The 14321-nt window shown below is 49.2% G+C and overlaps 1 protein-coding gene across 1 annotated transcript in view; it reads left to right on the forward strand.

The window, feature by feature from the left end:
• appa (amyloid beta (A4) precursor protein a) overlaps positions 1–14321 on the forward strand; it is a gene marked incomplete at its 3' end in the record, with an annotated part of 80267 nt that overhangs the window by 30980 nt on the left and 34966 nt on the right. The gene's annotated exons all lie outside the window — the stretch shown is intronic.

Genomic DNA, 14321 nt, shown 5'->3' on the forward strand with positions numbered 1-14321 from the left:
AAACGTGTTGCTCTCTGGGGGCCGGCGTGTTGAGTAGAGCTAAACGTGTTGCTCTCTGGGGGCCGGCGTGTTGAGTAGAGCTAAACGTGTCTCTGCTCTCTGGGGGCCGGCGTGTTGAGTAGAGCTAAACGTGTCTCAGCTCTCTGGGGGCCGGCGTGTTGAGTAGAGCTAAACGTGTCTCTGGGGGCCGGCGTGTTGAGTAGAGCTAAACGTGTCTCTGGGGGCCGGCGTGTTGAGTAGAGCTAAACGTGTCTCTGGGGGCCGGCGTGTTGAGTAGAGCTAAACGTGTTGCTCTCTGGGGGCCGGCGTGTTGAGTAGAGCTAAACGTGTCTCTGCTCTCTGGGGGCCGGCGTGTTGAGTAGAGCTAAACGTGTTGCTCTCTGGGGGCCGGCGTGTTGAGTAGAGCTAAACGTGTTGCTCTCTGGGGGCCGGCGTGTTGAGTAGAGCTAAACGTGTTGCTCTCTGGGGGCCGGCGTGTTGAGTAGAGCTAAACGTGTCTGCTGCTCTCTGGGGGCCGGCGTGTTGAGTAGAGCTAAACGTGTTGCTCTCTGGGGGCCGGCGTGTTGAGTAGAGCTAAACGTGTCTGCTGCTCTCTGGGGGCCGGCGTGTTGAGTAGAGCTAAACGTGTTGCTCTCTGGGGGCCGGCGTGTTGAGTAGAGTCTGCTCTCTGGGGGCCGGCGTGTTGAGTAGAGCTAAACGTGTCTGCTGCTCTCTGGGGGCCGGCGTGTTGAGTAGAGCTAAACGTGTCTCTGCTCTCTGGGGGCCGGCGTGTTGAGTAGAGCTAAACGTGTCTGCTGCTCTCTGGGGGCCGGCGTGTTGAGTAGAGCTAAACGTGTCTGCTGCTCTCTGGGGGCCGGCGTGTTGAGTAGAGCTAAACGTGTTGCTCTCTGGGGGCCGGCGTGTTGAGTAGAGCTAAACGTGTCTCTGCTCTCTGGGGGCCGGCGTGTTGAGTAGAGCTAAACGTGTCTCAGCTCTCTGGGGGCCGGCGTGTTGAGTAGAGCTAAACGTGTCTCTGGGGGCCGGCGTGTTGAGTAGAGCTAAACGTGTCTCTGGGGGCCGGCGTGTTGAGTAGAGCTAAACGTGTCTCTGGGGGCCGGCGTGTTGAGTAGAGCTAAACGTGTCTCTGGGGGCCGGCGTGTTGAGTAGTGTCTGCTCTCTGGGGGCCGGCGTGTTGAGTAGAGTCTGCTCTCTGGGGGCCGGCGTGTTGAGTAGAGCTAAACGTGTTGCTCTCTGGGGGCCGGCGTGTTGAGTAGAGCTAAACGTGTTGCTCTCTGGGGGCCGGCGTGTTGAGTAGAGCTAAACGTGTCTCTGCTCTCTGGGGGCCGGCGTGTTGAGTAGAGCTAAACGTGTTGCTCTCTGGGGGCCGGCGTGTTGAGTAGAGTCTGCTCTCTGGGGGCCGGCGTGTTGAGTAGAGCTAAACGTGTTGCTCTCTGGGGGCCGGCGTGTTGAGTAGAGCTAAACGTGTCTGCTGCTCTCTGGGGGCCGGCGTGTTGAGTAGAGCTAAACGTGTTGCTCTCTGGGGGCCGGCGTGTTGAGTAGAGCTAAACGTGTTGCTCTCTGGGGGCCGGCGTGTTGAGTAGAGTCTGCTCTCTGGGGGCCGGCGTGTTGAGTAGAGCTAAACGTGTCTGCTGCTCTCTGGGGGCCGGCGTGTTGAGTAGAGCTAAACGTGTCTGCTCTCTGGGGGCCGGCGTGTTGAGTAGAGCTAAACGTGTCTGCTGCTCTCTGGGGGCCGGCGTGTTGAGTAGAGCTAAACGTGTCTGCTCTCTGGGGGCCGGCGTGTTGAGTAGAGCTAAACGTGTCTGCTGCTCTCTGGGGGCCGGCGTGTTGAGTAGAGCTAAACGTGTCTGCTGCTCTCTGGGGGCCGGCGTGTTGAGTAGAGCTAAACGTGTCTGCTGCTCTCTGGGGGCCGGCGTGTTGAGTAGAGCTAAACGTGTCTGCTCTCTGGGGGCCGGCGTGTTGAATAGTGTCTGCTCTCTGGGGGCCGGCGTGTTGAATAGTGTCTGCTCTCTGGGGGCCGGCGTGTTGAGTAGAGCTAAACGTGTCTGCTCTCTGGGGGCCGGCGTGTTGAGTAGAGCGTGAAAATTACTCTTAAAAAAAGAAGAAAAAAGGGGCATAGTGCCTCGCGCACCTACGCGGCCGACCCGGGTTCCATCCCAGCTCCCGTCGTTATTTGTCGCATGTCCTCCCCGCCTCTCCTCCCGTTCGCCCTCTCCTCTGTCGGTCCTGCGTGACCAATAAAGCTGTAAAAATGCAAAAAAATTAAAAAAAAAAATCAAAATAAAGGGGCACTCCGCAAAAAAAAAAAAAATACAGATTTATTTTGCACATAATCTCATGCATCCAAAAACTCTTAAAAAAACTAAATGAATGCGTGCAAAACAGTTGAGAGTAAATTAGTTTGAATATGACCCCCCAGTGATGTCATCAGGCACATTGAATCCTTGTGTTGCGTTTGAGTCTTTGAGCATCTGGAAAAGCGCTATATAAAATAGATGCATTATTATTAGGGATGTCCGATATTATCGGCCGACCGATATTATCGGCCGATATCGGCAGTAAAATGTGATATCGGAAAATATCGGTATCGGTAAAAAAAATAAAAAAAACAATTTTCTTTTTTTTTTTTTTTTTTTTTTTTTTAACCTTTATTTACCCAGGCAAGCAAGTAAGAACCAATTCTTATTTTATTTATTGTCAAAAGTATGCATGTTGGTTTAATTCAACAACTTGTATGTTAATTTTAACTTTTTTAATTATCATATTTTGCACAGATAATGCTTACATTTAGAAAGCCTTTTGAATGCATCCAGTGAAATTATTAGTTACCTGAAATTATTCCGTTTTTTGGGGGGGAAACCCTGCATATATCGGTATCGGTTGATATCGGTATCGTATCGGTATCGGAAATTAAGAGTTGGACAATATCGGAATATCGGTATCGGTAAAAAAGCCAATATCGAGCATCCCTAATTATTATTATTATTATTATTATTATTATTATTATTATTAATTACAGCTCCATGAAATGATAAGGTAGCAGGCCCTAGCAGACTATGGCATTGCTATGGTTTCCATCTAAATCATTTCATGGAGCTGTAATTAAGACAACACAAGGATTCAACATCTCTCGAAGATATCTAGCTAGTGTAGTGTTACATATTAAAGCTGTGATATCTAGCTAGTGTAGTGTTACATATTAAAGCTGTGATATCTAGCTAGTGTAGTGTTACATATTAAAGCTGTGATATCTAGCTAGTGTAGTGTTACATATTAAAGCTGTGATATCTAGCTAGTGTTACATATTAAAGCTGTGATATCTAGCTCGCATAGAGTTACATATTAAAGCTGTGATATCTAGCTAGTGTTACATATTAAAGCTGTGATATCTAGCTCGCATAGAGTTACATATTAAAGCTGTGATATCTAGCTAGTGTAGTGTTACATATTAAAGCTGTGATATCTAGCTAGTGTTACATATTAAAGCTGTGATATCTAGCTAGTGTAGTGTTACATATTAAAGCTGTGATATCTAGCTAGTGTAGTGTTACATATTAAAGCTGTGATATCTAGCTCGCATAGAGTTACATATTAAAGCTGTGATATCTAGCTAGTGTAGTGTTACATATTAAAGCTGTGATATCTAGCTAGTGTAGTGTTACATATTAAAGCTGTGATATCTAGCTAGTGTAGTGTTACATATTAAAGCTGTGATATCTAGCTAGTGTAGTGTTACATATTAAAGCTGTGATATCTAGCTAGTGTAGTGTTACATATTAAAGCTGTGATATCTAGCTAGTGTAGTGTTACATATTAAAGCTGTGATATCTAGCTAGTGTTACATATTAAAGCTGTGATATCTAGCTCGCATAGAGTTACATATTAAAGCTGTGATATCTAGCTAGTGTTACATATTAAAGCTGTGATATCTAGCTCGCATAGAGTTACATATTAAAGCTGTGATATCTAGCTAGTGTTACATATTAAAGCTGTGATATCTAGCTCGCATAGAGTTACATATTAAAGCTGTGATATCTAGCTAGTGTAGTGTTACATATTAAAGCTGTGATATCTAGCTAGTGTTACATATTAAAGCTGTGATATCTAGCTAGTGTTACATATTAAAGCTGTGATATCTAGCTCGCATAGAGTTACATATTAAAGCTGTGATATCTAGGCTTGCGTAGTGTTGCATATTAAAGCTGTGATATCTAGGCTCGCGTAGTGTTGCATATTAAAGCTGTGATATCTAGGCTTGCGTAGTGTTGCATATTAAAGCTGTGATATCTAGGCTCGCGTAGTGTTGCATATTAAAGCTGTGATATCTAGGCTCGCGTAGTGTTGCATATTAAAGCTGTGATATCTAGGCTCGCGTAGTGTTGCATATTAAAGCTAGCATATGAACTGTAGTGCCTGGGTAGGAGCGAATGATAATGGTGGATTATCCAAGTGGGGGTCCGGGGGGGGGGGGGGAGCGAGCGAGAGCATATGTGTGTAGGGTATTAGATAGCAAGTATTAGGTGTATATCTCGTATAATACATTTATTTAAATGGTGATTTCATTGGATGTGTACTGTTAATTAATGCTTGTATATCTAATTTTATGTTGTTATGTTTATGTGTATGTTTAAAAAATAATAAAAAAATAAAATATAAAAAAAAGGAGTTGATGTCCCTACAGTCTTTACTGAAGCAGAGCCACATTTGGACGCTGGCAGACCATAATAAGCTCTCACCATGTCCCCGACGAGACCCGAGAGAGATCTTGCATCATCAGTCCCCGAGGGAGAACAGACTGCCACACCACATTTAGAAATAAAAAAACACACACATGCACAGAGACTAATAAATAATCTAATATTGTAACAGAATAATGCAACTGCTTTGTTGTATCTTTTTAATAACAACAACGCAATGCAATTATGTCTAATGTCTATAGAAGTCCGGAGTAAAGAGATTAGGCCTGTACTCCATTTTGTGCAGTTTGATAAATGGGTTAGATAACTTAAGCACTGGTGTGTGTGTGTGTGTGTGTGTGTGTGTGTGTGTGTGTATAGGTGTGTGTAGGTGTGTGTGTGCGTGCGTGTGTGTGTGTGTAGGTGTGTAGGTGTGTAGGTGTGTGTGTGTGTGTGTGTAGGGGGGGGGGGGGGGCTTGTTTTCCTACCGTTGTGGCGACTTCTGCTGATGAAAACGGGATTTATTTCGTCGTTGTGGGGACATTGGCCGGACCCAAGTTATGGTTAGGTGGACGTTATGGTTAAGAAGAGGGTAAGCCGGGGTTTCTAGTCATGAATGTAAGTCGGTGCATGAAAACATTGCTGTGTGTGTGTTAGGGGTGTAAAGGTACACATATCCGTACCGAACCGAACCGTTTCAGTGTGTACCGTACCGTACTGAACGGCTGTGTGGTGTACCGAACGAATACAACGCTATGTGTTAACCACTAACGACCGCCCACCGGGGGCTAATAATACATTTTTTTTTATTTCTTTTTTTATTACAAGTCTATTATTAATTTCAATATAGAATATTCGTTGACAACAGCCCTACAAGTACAATTAGTTACTGTGCACACTACATCACCCCTGAGTGGAACATGGAAAGCCAAACTTTCCCCCCACTGTACCGAAAACCCGTAACCGAACTGCGACTTAAAAAAAACACGGTTCGGTACGTACCACAGTTTTGGTGTACCGTTACACCCCTAGTGTGTGCGTGTGTGTCTGCGTGCGGTGACCTATTTTCTCCAGCAGGAAAAGTATGACCCAAATCACACACACACACACACACACACACACACGACGGGCGACACAGGCGATCTTCGCGCCGTCATGTGACTCAAAAGTCCCCGAGACCTTGCGTCACCATCTTTGCCAGAATGCGTAACTATTGGCTACAAAGTGCGTCATTCACCCGAGAGGGTCGTTTCACTGGTTAACTATTCGACGCTCTGGCCCGCCCCCCCCCCCCTCTCGGAGGAATACATTCTTATTGGCCCGTGTGCCCGTCTGTCCCGTGGGTATGGTGCATGTGTGTGTGTGCGTGTGCGTGTGCGTGTGTGTGTGTGTGCGTGGGAGCGACATGGGAGATTATTCAGGGGTTTATTCTCTGTCCATCTGCTATTGTCGTTCTCCTCATTACATTAGTGTGCAAACACATTACTGACGCACCTACATACTGAAGACCAGATCCTAATGGATCGTGTCACACAGCACGTGTACTTACTGTACAACGGAGAAAGAAGTTTGGCATCCGATACTGTAAATGTTATTAGTTGCTCTTTGAAGGCGAAATGATGTAACGTTAGATATTTATTTGTTTGGTGTAGAAGTATGGGCACCTGTTAGACGGGTGTAACTGGGTTTACTAAATTCTCAAAATGTGTAAAAAAGAAAAAAAGAAATTTGTTGAGGTCCTGGTCTGGGGGAGGGGAGGGGGGGTCTGGCCTAGAGGTTTTTATTTTTATTTTTTGTTTATATTGATTTTTTATTTCAGGGAGGGGGGTGGTTTATTTTGTATCTATTTTTCTGTAACTCGGGAGGGGGGGGGGCAGTTGGCAGCATTTCCTTTTGTATGATTGTTGAACTGTTGAACTGATGCTGTAAAACTGAAGAAAAAAAAGAAAATACCAATAAACATATTGTTTAAAAAAAGAAGTTTGGCATCCGCAAATGTAACAAGTACATATAGTAATAATATAATAGTTGTAACTGAGGGGTACAATTCCCTGACTGTATTACTAGATATGATACTTACTACCACTACCTTTGTACTTAATATTCGGCCACCCAGTACACGGCATAAATATATTATCATGAACACTCTCACGTAGATGAAACGGATCCAACACAAATGTACGAATTAGAAGCAGGTCTTTATTTCCTACACAGCGATGGTGTGTAGAATAAACACTTAATCACTTAATTACATTTATGAATTGAAATAGTATGCACTTTTATGGCAAGGAGTATTCGTCGGTATATCAATAGATAATGTCCAATCTCTGAAGGCGCAGGTGGTAAATATACGACCTGGAATAGTTAAGGAATAACAGCAATGATACTTTAATGATTATAGGCTGGATACACTAGAGGGGGTTAATCCGGTCGCTTGTAAGCCGACAGGAGTAGGAGGGGGGGGGGGTAGAATCCAGCTGCCTCGTCCGGCCAAGGGTATCCCAGGTGAACCCACTCTAGTGCCGTTCAATGCGCCGGCGATCCTTGGACCACAGATGAAAGCAGGTGGACTCTTTGTGGGCCGGCTCTCTCCGGTCCACGGGGGAGAGATGTGGAGAGACCTCGTCTTGCAGAGCGTCTCCTCACCTTTGGCGTCCTCTCCAGGGGGGGGGTTCCAACACACGGTAGTGTCGGGGGTCTTTATCCATAGAATAATCAAAGTATCCAAAGCATAATCCGTGCCTGGGAAGGCGGGCTGTCGTCGGTAGAATAATCCGGTATACAGGTCCACTCGCTCGTCGGCTCTGGGGCTCCTCGGGTGCAGCTTCACATAGGGTCAACCACCCTGGGTAAGCAGCCAGTTCTCTGCCCGAAACGATGGGGTACTGACTACGGTAGTATTCTCACCGCACGAAGCACTATATATTAACAGACTATTATTAGCTTAATAGACTACGTCCAACTCGACGATATAGTGCCAAATATGACTATTCAAATATTAATATACACGATGTCTCAATACCGATGGTAGGCCGAACTTGGCCTTACTCCCACACGTGGCATCGCGGGGAGGCTTTATGTCTGTGACTCTATTGGAGGGTAAGAAACTGGACTGAAAAGAAAGTCCTACTTTAGTAGCGCAGTATATATACGCACTATGAACAAATAGTCCCATTAGTGGTGCGGTAGCCAAATTCCTACGCGGAACTAGGACTTGTTCGTACATGTCGAGCGGTACGTTTGAACTGGGTCTGAGGGGTATGGCAGCCTGGCACCAAGGTCTCGACCAATAGTAGAATGGAGACTATTATGGGATGTTCAGTAGGCTAGAATGGATATTCAATGCATATTGTACAAGGAATATACAAGGGATATCAGGGAATATTAGAGAATATACAAATACAATTAAATATATATATATAAATAAATATATATATTCGGTTTAATCTGGCCCTTCACAACAGCCACCCCCTGAATAGGTCCCAGACCTAATCAGTTAAACGGAGACAGATTAATCGCGTTGTCTATTTACACATAAGGGTTTGCTGTAGGGGTCAGTCAACTTCACAAAGTCATAGGGTTGTAGGGTCATGGTCATCATCGATTGTGTCTGGGAGTCGAGGCAGTTCTATGAGCCTTGCCACGGGACGGGTGTAAGTGCGACCCTGGACGAGCACTTCAGCTGCTCGGACCTTGCCGTCGGCACCGGTGATCACTTTGCTTACGCGGCCGGCCGGCCACATAGCTCTGGGCAGTGATTGATCAATAATCATGACGACTGTTCCTTCTGTCAAATTGTCTCTCTCCTTTACCCACTTCTGGCGGGTCTGTAGAGACGGTAGGTAGTGCAGTAGGAAACTGTTCCAAAACTTGTCGGCTAATACTTGGCTGTACCTCCACATTCGTCGGCCGTTCGCTTCTTCAGGCCGGTACATGGTCTGGGGTAATGTGGGATCTAGCCGCCCCATCAGGAGTGTGTTGGGGTCTCTGCGTAGGCGACCACCCACTCTGATGAGGGTATGAGCGTCGCTCTCGGGGGCCAGATGAATTAATCTGCTGTCGGATGGGACGGGCTTTCCTCCCTGTAGACAGGCCAATTCATCGGGGAACGAGTCTCTCTGGGCTCGCTGCAGTAGAAGCAATTCTGCTTCCTCGTAGTTAGCTGCTGACATATCAGCGGGGGACTTGCACTCCGAGTGGTACCGCAGGAATGTTCTTTGTTGTGCACTCTCTATGGACATGCAATCGTTTATGTTAGGGTCGGTGGAGGCTACGGTGCTCAATCCACAGAACACAGACTTCTTAATTTCCACCTCCTCTGGACTTGCTTCCCTCGGGATAGGCATGGGCCACTGTCCTTCCGGGAGTCTTAGGAATGCGGGGCCGTCACTGTAGACATTGCGACGGGTGAGGTCATCCAGGGGCATCCCCCGGGTGATGACGTCAGCTGGGTTCTGTTTTGTATCAACGTAGCGCCACTCTGTTTCTCCGGTTAACTCTTCGGTTAAGTCTTGAATCTCGGTGACTCTGACTCCCACGAAGACTTTGTACTTGCATGAGTCCGATTTGATCCAGGCGAGTACCGTCGTGGAATCTGACCACAGGATTGTTCTAGACACCGGTATGGTGAGCTCACGTTGGATGAGCGTGGCTAGGTGCGCTCCGGCTAGGGCTGCGCAGAGCTCTAGACGTGGGATAGATTGTTGCTTGCGTGGGGCTATTCTCGAGCGGGCGAGGACAAATGCTGTGTAGATCTCTCCCCCTTGGTCTTGGGCCCGCAAGTAGGCTACTGATCCGTATGCGACCTCTGAGGCGTCACTGAAGACGTGTAAGTCCATTTTACATGTCTCTGGCCTCACCGTGGGTGGGAAGTAGCTTCGGCGCATATTAACGCCTGGGAGTGAGTGGAGCTCCATCTCCCACTCTCTCCAGGTGGATGCAAGGTGTGCGGGAATGGGGTCGTCACAGCCCTGGTCCTTGTCCCACAATGCTCGTACAATCATTTTTGCCCTGGTGGTGTACGGTAGAATACATCCTAGCGGGTCATATTGTCGGGCGAGTGTTGTGTACACACTCCGTCTGGTGGTCGGCGCCGCCGCCGGCCTTCCCTGCTCCGTAGTCAGGGGCTTGTGTCTGTAGTGAAGCGAATCTGTTTTGAATCGCCACACCAATCCCAGGGTCATCTCCTGGGCTTCTCCCGGGATTGTAGCCATCCAGGTCTCGCTGCTGGCTGCCTTGTCCTCGGAGGAGAGGCTGCGCAGTACTTGCGGATCGCTGCTGGCCCACTGCCTGAGATCAAAGCCGCCTTTGATCAATGAGGCGCGGAGTTTAATCAGGAGAGCCTCGGCTTCTTCCTGGGTTGAAAGGCTTTGTAGACAGTTGTCTACGTAGAAGCTGTTCTTTACGCTGTGTCGGACCTCTTCGTCCGCTGCTGGGTCCTCTGCTACATGTTTCTGTAGTGCAAATGTCGCACAGCAGGGGCTGCACGTCGTTCCGAAGGGGAGGACTTCCCATTGGTAGATGGCTGGGTGCTCATCTCCTGGCTTCTCTCTCCATAGGAACCGTAACAGGGGCTTGTCCGCCTCTACTAATCTCACCTGCAGGAACATTCCTTTAATGTCCCCGCTGATGGCCACCTTTTCCTGGCGGAAGCGGAGTAGAACGCCGAGTAGGGAGGGGCCGAGTGTGGGACCGGGCAGTAACTTTATTCAGATTTTGGGATCCGATCTGGTAGCTGCAGTTAAATACTATGCGGTCTTTACCGTTGTGATGGACCTTGTGGTGGGGCACGTACCACGATTCAGTGGTCTGGTCAGCCTCTTTAATGTCCATCTTTGTGACGTGTCCCGCTGTGATGAGCTTCTCAATCTCAGCGCGGTATACACTCTCTTGGGCGGGGTTCTTGGCTAAGCGCCGCTCCGTGTTCAGCAGGTACCGTTCTATGGCGTCTGTCTTGGCGTGGAAAGTAGGCATTCCTTCTCGCCGCAGGAGTGGCGTGGCGTATCTCAACACGCCGTTGACCGGGACTCTCTTGGTCCCTGTCTCGAGGAGGTGAATGGCGTAAATGTCATCTTTAGAGCGAATGTCTTTCTTTCCATTCTTAAAGGGCATTTGTTCCAAGCTCCATAGCCGCTCTACGTGTTGCAGGAGTGCGGTTTCTCCCTCTGTGACTCGGGAGTGGAGACATCTAGTGGCTGTACTTCGGTTGAGAGATTTGGCGAGCGGGCCTTGGAGAGTCCATCCCAAACGGGTCTCGACTGCTGCAGGACAGCCTCGGGGTCCGGTATGAACCCGGTCTATCGGGACAATGAGGTCTGCATGGTCGGAGCCTATCAACAGGGTCGGCATAGCATTGTCTATGAGCGGGATCGGTAACTTGCGCAGATGTGCATATTTCTCCATCAGCTTGGCGACGGGGTATGTGTACCGCGACAGTCCTATTTCTTGGCTGGTGAAAGCGTCTGCAATCTGGTACCGTCGCTCAGGCTGGCCGCTTGCTGCGATAGAGAATGAGACATTCTCGCCCTTTATCGTCTTCAAATCTCGTCTTATTGTCCGAATTGTCATTTGGGTTTCGCTTCCCCGCAGCCCTAGCTGGGCCGCAGCGGAGGCGAGCAGCAGGGTCTTCTCTGACCCGTCATCGAGGACGGCGTAAGTGTCCAGGACTTTATTCTGGTAGCTTAGTGTCACACGCACTACTTTTAGGAGTACTCAGGCTCCACTGCTGCTGGCGGGATCGATGTACATGACGCTCGCTTTGCGGCTGGATGGTGCAGGTGAAGGGCGCCGTCTGTTACTGTCGTGAAGTATGTCCAGATGGGCTCCATCGCACTTGGTGCACCTTTTCTTTAAGCGGCATTCGGCTGCCATGTGTGAGCGCGCACAGCGAAAACAGCGCTTGTTGGACTTTATCCATTGACTTGCTTCCTCCGCGTTCAGCTTGGGGAAGGAGTCACATTGCGCTAGCCAGTGTTCTTTCTCACAGTAGGGGCACACTATCTTCCACTTCTCCGTTCTGGAGGGGGTACTGTGGCTCCTGCTGCTCGGTACTGACTCCGATTGGTGCATCACAGTCACCGATCTTCTTCCATCATTTAGTCGTCTGGTTCCTTCTCTGGAGCCAGGGGTGCTCCGTCCGAATGTATCTAGCCGTAGGCTGCTGACTTCTCTCGCCAGGAAGTCTGCTAGATCGAGGAGGTTCGGTTCGGGGCCATTCGGGTCTCTGTGGTCCCTCTGCCGCCTAAAGCGCTCCTGACGAGCGGGCGGCAGCTTCTCCAGGATCCTTTCCACATTTGAGTTGGCGTAAAGTTCATACTTCCCCTTCTCTCTTTGCGCTCCCAACATCCCTACCAGGGACTGCACTCTGATGGACAGGTCGTCCAGTGCTCGATTGTCTATTGCTGGGGGTAAGCGGTCGATGTGTCGGATCTCCTGGATCACGTAATCCCATATGCGCCCATACCTCTGGTCCAATGCTACCAGCGCTGCTGTGTATGGGGTGGTGGAAGTCGCGTAGGCGAGCGCTATATTATGTGCGCGGGGCACCTTTAAGTGCTGCAGTAGGATGGCGTATTTGTGGCGTTCATCCAATACATCCACCAACATGGTCTCCAGACACATGCGGAGTTCTGTATACTGGGCCCGGTTCTCTTGGGTGAAGTCGGGTACCATAGGCGTGCCAATGTATGACACTGACTGTGGATACATCGGCGAGCGTTGGGGGAGAGGCCTCCTAGGCGAGTCTCCTCCCGCTCCTTGGTATGGGCTGGTACCGGCAGTGTACCATGGCCCGCTTGTCCAGGTGCTGTTCCTCGGTGCGGGTCGGGCGTCGTGCTCACCCGTGTATAGAGTCGGGGGTCTGTAGCGCAGCTCCGCGGGAGTATAGCCTGGGCTGTACCGGACCTCCTGGTCCGGTAGAGTACTGTGCTGTCTTCGGGCGCGGTTCTCCTCCTCTTCCTCTTCGTCTTCAGTTAGGTCATCCAGTGCTTGTAGTCTCTGGTTTAGCCTCTCCACAGGATATGCTGCTCCTTCCCGGTTGCTAGGTCTCGCTTGGACCGGTGGGGGAGGTGGTCTGTGGGGGGTATAGACCTCGTCTGTTGGTCAAGTTCAGGGTTGTTTACTCGGCTAGGGGATGCCGCCCTGGAGGTGTGTCTAGACGAGTTCCTGGAGCCTCTGGCGGAGGGAGAGGGTGTTGTCCGTCTGATCAGCTGTTCTATTAGTTGCGCTTGCTGTCTGTCGCGCTCTGCGTCCCGTAGAGCACCAGCAGCTGCTCGCTGGCTGTCTGCTCGGTCTCGGGCCACATTCTCTTCCATCTGAATGCGTCTTATTTCCAGGCGTATGTGCTCTTCTTCGCTCCGTTGCTGTATCTGCAATCGATCGCGTTCACCCTGGAGTCTATCGCGTTCAGTAGAGGCTTTCAGGCTGACGAGGAATGCCTGCTGTAGGGTCCTCTCTGCCTCGCTGGGAGAAGGCGGTTGTATAGGGGAGCCTTCCCTCGGGGTACTCCTTGCGGAGCCTTGGAGCTCTATCTCCACGGTGCTCTCCCCGTCTTCTTCCGTGCCGAGTTCTCTCTCGGTAGCGTTGTATTCCTCCCGGGACTCATCGGGGACTACTTCTTCAGTACTGGCGGGGTGTGAAGTCATGTCTGGTTCCCACTGGTCCCCACCGTGAACTTGGTCAGTTACATTAGAGCCCGTAGGGGCCTCTATGGTCGGGGTAGTCTGGGCGTTGGGGTTAGACATACTTTTACTTTCTAGTTTTACCGCGTTTACTGTTAGTAGAAGACTAGGTTGTTGACTGACAGCGTAAGCCTCTAAGTACTGAGGGAGCCGTCGTTCGCGCTGCGGGCGTTGGTTAGGAGGATCGTTTCGTGGAGTGTTCATCATAGGCCATTTCAATATTAATAACACTATATTAATATTACACTAATTACCCTCCGGCTCGAAGGACCAATTGTAACTGAGGGGTACAATTCCCTGACTGTATTACTAGATATGATACTTACTACCACTACCTTTGTACTTAATATTCGGCCACCCAGTACACGGCATAAATATATTATCATGAACACTCTCACGTAGATGAAACGGATCCAACACAAATGTACGAATTAGAAGCAGGTCTTTATTTCCTACACAGCGATGGTGTGTAGAATAAACACTTAATCACTTAATTACATTTATGAATTGAAATAGTATGCACTTTTATGGCAAGGAGTATTCGTCGGTATATCAATAGATAATGTCCAATCTCTGAAGGCGCAGGTGGTAAATATACGACCTGGAATAGTTAAGGAATAACAGCAATGATACTTTAATGATTATAGGATGGATACACTAGAGGGGGTTAATCCGGTCGCTTGTAAGCCGACAGGAGTAGGAGGGGGGGGGGGGGGTAGAATCCAGCTGCCTCGTCCGGCCAAGGGTATCCCAGGTGAACCCACTCTAGTGCCGTTCAATGCGCCGGCGATCCTTGGACCACAGATGAAAGCAGGTGGACTCTTTGTGGGCCGGCTCTCTCCGGTCCACGGGGGAGAGATGTGGAGAGACCTCGTCTTGCAGAGCGTCTCCTCACCTTTGGCGTCCTCTCCAGGGGGGGGTTCGAACACACGGTAGTGTCGGGGGTCTTTATCCATAGAATAATCAAAGT

Source organism: Notolepis coatsorum (assembly GCF_963971535.1).
Source record: "Notolepis coatsorum genome assembly, chromosome: 1".
In the NCBI taxonomy this organism is placed as follows: domain Eukaryota; kingdom Metazoa; phylum Chordata; class Actinopteri; order Aulopiformes; family Paralepididae; genus Notolepis; species Notolepis coatsorum.